The sequence below is a fragment of the Nelumbo nucifera genome, chromosome 4, assembly GCF_055504915.1.
Source record: "Nelumbo nucifera cultivar China Antique chromosome 4, China Antique-T2T, whole genome shotgun sequence".
In the NCBI taxonomy this organism is placed as follows: domain Eukaryota; kingdom Viridiplantae; phylum Streptophyta; class Magnoliopsida; order Proteales; family Nelumbonaceae; genus Nelumbo; species Nelumbo nucifera.
This window is the reverse complement of record NC_142652.1, coordinates 83,084,956-83,090,912: the sequence shown is the minus strand read 5'-3', so window position 1 is coordinate 83,090,912 and position 5,957 is coordinate 83,084,956. Positions and strand designations below refer to the sequence as shown.

The 5,957-nt window shown below is 38.2% G+C and overlaps 1 long non-coding RNA gene across 1 annotated transcript; it reads right to left on the bottom strand.

Moving 5' to 3' along the window:
- Window positions 1-1,714: 1,714 nt before the first annotated feature.
- LOC104606134 (uncharacterized) lies at window positions 1,715-4,719 on the bottom strand. Its single transcript, XR_016085273.1, has 6 exons — window positions 3,884-4,719; window positions 3,659-3,775; window positions 3,277-3,504; window positions 2,995-3,107; window positions 2,480-2,753; window positions 1,715-2,347 (listed from the first exon to the last, which is right to left on the bottom strand). It is a non-coding gene; the product is annotated as an uncharacterized LOC104606134 (long non-coding RNA).
- Window positions 4,720-5,957: the final 1,238 nt, after the last annotated feature.

The window sequence follows — 5,957 nt, the reverse complement described above, 5'->3', positions numbered from 1 at the left end:
TAATTTTTTTTGATTTATCTTCATTAAAGGCACTAGGGCCTCTCTCTCCCTTATTATTCTTTGGTGTTGTACTAGAGACTCAGTATTGAATAATGTCAAACTTTTGCCTTTCCAAGCATTATTAGATTATAGTGAGTTAGATATTGGGGCCTAACTTGGGCATTACCCCTGTTTCAATTTTAATATTATAAAGGCTGGAGTTGGCCTTGTGGACTATGGGGCCGGGCCAGACACAAAAAACCAGATGGGGAAGGAACCAAATTGAACTCTAAATAGTGCTCACTCCACTCACCACTTGCCCAATCTAATGACAATAATTCCTTCCCCAAACTCGGGACAATCTTCTTGGTGCTATGCTTTACTTTATATCCTTTTCAACCCCAAAAGTTTTTTCCTTTTGGTGTGCTGTCTACCTGGTTACTATTTAACGATTTAACAATGACAGGACTGAAGTTTCATCCACTTTGACCTGAAAAATGGGTTCCCATCTCTCAGATTTTTTTTTTGTCATATTTACTCCTTTGAAAAAGCTAAATTTCCACGGGTCAATCATAAATGGGTCCCACTTGATCTATTATTACAGATAAAACGAAGATGAAGGTGTTGCATAGCACGCCCAAAAGGGTTAAAGGGAAACAAATCAAATCTCTCAAAAAGCTTTAATTTTGATATTATGATGATAAACTTGATCAATAAAGATTTGAGAAATGAAGCCAGATCAAGGATGTTCTTGGTTGTCTCATCAGGACTTGATGGATCATCAATGCGTTTGGATTATCTCTTTAATGTAGTGAAGAGCACTCTACTAACGCTCAAGTCAGTAAACGCTAAACAGATGAGGTAGTCAATTAACCCAAATTAGTTAAAACAAGCTAGTTATAACCGATCAAGTAAGTTCGAAAAACAAGCAGAAGGCAGGACAGTTAGAATGGTAGGGTGTAGAGAGCATAAAGAAAAGTTTACCTTGGGTGGTATGTCCTTAAATATTCGCTGGGAGAATATTATTGTGTTTCTTACTTGAGGTACACATGTCGTGTCTCCAGATCATCCTCAACTGAAGTTCCAGGTCTATACTCAAAAGGCAGGCACTACAAGAAAAACAGGCTAAGCCGGCGCTTGCTAAAATGCCGGCTTAGCCTTTTAAACTGCCGGCATAGATTTGAGCCGGCGGTTCAGTGGCCACCTTCTTTACTTGCATCGCCCTAGGTCATGGACACCGGTCTAGAATACAAAGACCACCGTCCTAGGGACCCGGTCCGACCATACATTGAGTGGCGGTTTTTAGAGAATTGTCGGCTTAGTTATTGAGCCAATGCCCTTGACCGCCAACTTAGATTAATTTGTCACTACCACAAAATGCCACCTTAGTTAAATTTTGTAATCAAATCCGGCGGTTAACCGCTGGATTAGACCAAATTTTCATCTAATTAAACCGCCACTATTAATGTTTTATTTCGACAAAAGTGGCAGTTTGGACTGCCGGCATAGACATTATATAAACCGCCGGTTTAAGTGTAATGTTTTACCAAAGGTGGCGGTTTGTTTGACCACCGGCTTAGGTTTTTAAATTTTTTTTTTTATAAATAAGAATTTCAGTTGACACTTGCTGAAACCTAAAGCATAAAATTAATAAAACAAATGCATGGTTCATATTGATTCTTTAATAAAAAAAGCTTTTCATCACCCAACAACCAATCTCTAGAAGTCGAGATCATGTAATGCTGCTGCAAACCTGAAATGAACACTAACCAATCACTGAAAAAGAATAATCATAATTGATTTTGCATATTTCTTTAAAGAAATATCCGAAACTTGAAAAGAATTCAAACTATCTCCAACCAACACGGGATCACAAACTGGGGAAATGTTGACCGATACAGTGAAGCTATGCTTCTTGGGTTTTTCCTTGACCGATACAGTGAAGCTCTGATCATTCTTGGGTTTTGCCTTGACCGATACAGTGAAGCTCTGCTTCTCACCAATGCTAGAAAATGACAGACTCATGGGCTCGACAGTAATCTCTACACCAGGTGCTGCATTTATGGTGGCATTGTATATGGACCCTGCTAACCCCATATTAGTGACTGTCCTTCTGAACACGCCAGTTACCGGCTCAATAGCTTCATTCACAATTAGCTGCATGGAAGTGAGGAGGAGTCGATAGGATTTGAGTCAATTATCATACTTAGGGTTGTACCGCTGTAACCTTCTTTGCATAAGAACTCAATGTATTGCATTTCATCCATGTCATAGACCAATCCAGGTGAGACAACCTTCAGTGGGTTCACCTGACCAGCACCATACGCAAATTTGGCCTCTTGGTTGACAGTAGAACTCATTGGTGTAGCTGATTAATACAAAACATACATATTTACATCAGAATACATTTGAAGATGATCAGCAAGAGAGAAAGTGAGCTTAGTTTTATCCATTTTCTTTAGGAAGTTAAATAAAGAAAGAAGGCATAGGAGTTTTTTACCGGTTGTCATGATGGCAGATTTGATGGCTGCCGGCGACCAAGTTGGGTGCATTGATTTGACATAGGCAGCCACCCCACTTATCCATTTGGGTGCTTTGAAGAATACATTTGAAGATGATCAGCGAGAGAGAAAGTGAGCTTAGTTTTATCCATGCATGGATGTAGCAGACATCATTACGAATTTGGAAAACCGATCATCATCTGGCCAGCTGGAAATTGACACGATTCCTGTGTACACAGCCAAGATGTTGGCACCAGGAGCAGCAATATCAAGCTGTTTTGAATGTTCATCATGAATTGAGAAAATATCAGATCAGAAGGAATTCGATATCATTCAATTCAATAATAAGTGAAGTGACCCATTTAATTGCCACACACAATATCTAGCAAGAGAATGGTGTCATGGTTAATGGCACAAGCTAGAAATAAATTTCTTGATGATGGTAAATGATGATCAAGAGATATATGTGGTGAGTTTTCTACAATAAAAGATATCTGACGCCCATTTCTTTTACCTTTAGAACTTTGTTTGATACAGGATTAGGTCCTCTAGATGAAAACGTATATAGTCACAGATGGAGCAGCAACTTTCATGGCCTGGGTTTTGAATATCACGGCTTTGGGGGAACTAGATAAATTGCAACCAAAAAAAAAATACAGATTGAAATGGCTCAAGTCAGCACAGTTGTTCCTCTGTCAATTGAGTGTTGTATTGATAAACTTACTTGAAAAGAGCAACAAAGGGAAAACAGCAGTACAGTATCAATGTATATATAGAGCTTGCTTTCATGAATTACCTTGTGGAATTAATGTAGTCCATTATTATTTGCCCTTGAGTATGGTTTACCGTGGTCGATGGTGAGATCAAAACGGAGGCATAATCAAAAGGTCCGAAATTCGATTCTAGTATGGTTCCAACCCCTCCCATTTTCTTCACATTGTAATCGGGTGCATCATAAAAGTTGTCGTAGTATACAATCTTTCCTTTCACCTTCTTGGGGTCCAATGAATCTTTGTAACAGTTACTGTAGTCAAGACATATTGCAGCATTGTTGTGAATGCCATTGAAGTTGTTAGGTTGGAATGAAGAAACCAAAACAGATTTGTTCATGAAATCAGAGGTACTGAACACTTTTTGTAATTAACAAAAGAAAGGAGTAATATAATTAATTAACGCACGGGAGAAGAGTCAGTTGCCTTGCATAAGCTGTGTATTGAGATGTATTAAGAACAGCATCAGCACCCTTTATAAGAGGATAGAAACTTTTGTTTGGAGACACTGTCAATTACAACTCCCTACACATTGTAGAGAAAACAAATGAAATTAATCAAAGCTAGCTGATAAATGGTTACAGGTTACAAGTGATCAATAATGAAGAAAGGGAGATGGATGGAACGACTTACATATACAGACTTGCCATTCCCCAGAACAACTTTGTTCCTGAACTCTCGATCAGTAGTTCTTGCGGCTACAGTGAGAATCCCTGGAGCATAATTACTTACAGTACCAGCAGAAGGTCCAAAGTTTCCAACTGCTGCTGAGGTGAGAATCCCACTCTTCATGGCATGGAAGGAGCCAATGGCTATAGAATCAGAAATGTATGGTCCAGTGTGACCACCAATAGACATAGAGATGATGTATGGTCCAGTGTTACAACCCTTTTCCACCTGACCCCCAAATAAATTGCCCTCGGTTTACCCATTGGTTTGGTAAGAGTATCAGCCATCCCTTTGGCTGACATTTGTACCCATTTTACACTTATAACTGATTTCCTTTTCAGCATTTTAATCTCGTTCATGATATTCTTGTACAGCCATGGGTTCAGCTCCTAATTTTGAGTCATTTAGTTGCTTGAATCTCCAATATTTCTATAATTATGTTCCTTAGTCCTTGCAATGCTGCTAATAGTTCTTCTTTTATTGAGCTTCCCTTCCCTATCAGTACTGAATATATGGTCAGTATGAGTACAATCCCTAAAGGTTCCACCAATACCTAATGGACCTAGACTGCCCCCACTTATTATGTCCTCAATGGAGAAAGAGTCAAAGTGCCTAATTGTTTGACCCATTAAACTACCCTTGCTATGATGCTTTTGGTAATAACATTTTTGGACCTTGCCTTTCCACATCCAATGGAGAAATCAACCTGCACCCATAAAGAGCAAAAAACCATTCCCAAATTCCAAAAACAAAAGAACACGATATCAGCAAGTGATAGGTAGCTTCCCCACTTGCATTACAAAGGATACAGATGTGAGGAGATAAACACCAACTCAGTCGTTTACTCTGAAGATGCAAATAAGTATTAATTTTCAAATGAAAAGCCTCTCAACAGAAGGCCCTCACCTTAGGTAACACTACTCTATACCAAATCTTTTTCATTGAGAAAGTCTTAGTGGGGTGGAGAGAGAGAGAGAGAGAGAGAGGAGGGAGGGAGAATCCATACAGCAAATAAATAGGAACAAGAGAAGGAGACTGAAGGGGTGGGGATCTAAATCATACCATCAGATTTTTACAGATCAAGAAAGATCCCACCTAAATAATTGAACAAATTTAAAACCAAGGATACCTCTAACTCCCTCAAACCCCTTGTAAATAATTTCACATGTCTAATTAACTTCTAACAGCATATTTTTTTTTCTATGTTGCATGCTCTATATGACTCAGTTATTGTAAGTATAATACTGAAATAAACGGTTTGAATGTCTCAGCATTTGAGGCCTCTTGCTAGCGTGCTTGATGCTTTTTATCCGTTTCTAAAATCAGCCAACATTTTAATCATGTGACACCATTTAGATCTCATTTGAGATCAAAAGAAAAACTACAGAATTCCATTTTTTCAGACATATTAGAAATGATGAAAATAGACCTTGGTTGAATCAATAGACACACCTAGGTTTTCAAGCTTCTTGAAAACCAAAATGAAATCTCAGAATTCTTCAGGTGTTATTGTAGATATATTTGGCACCAATAAGTGTGTCATTCACTCACTATTTCAAACCAAATCTTTTTTCTAACTAAAAGCAACTTCTCTAGTCCTTGTTCCACGAAACAAACATCATAGTAAACATTTGGGTTGTGAATGTTGTCATCATTCATAGCTTCAGTGTATCCCAGAATTGCATCATACTTTGGAATCCTCTACCAGTATTGATTGTTAACATCAACAACTGTTACTTGATGGCTTCAATATGCCTCTGGCTTGAGTAATACTTCAGATATTTTGCAAACACCTACATGCTCCAACAAAAATAATGCAATGGAGACTGCTATTCCTTGTATTCTCTGCTTTGTTCACTCTTCTCTCTGTTGAGCTCCCAAGGAAGATAATGCAACAGATGACTACTATTCTGGGTATACCCTTCAGGAGAACATCTGTAGTGTATTCTCTTTAAAAGTTTTACTTGTTTTCCTTACTAAGAGCAAAAATAAACTTATCCATCCAAAAAAAAAAGAGAGAAAACAAAATTGGAAAAGG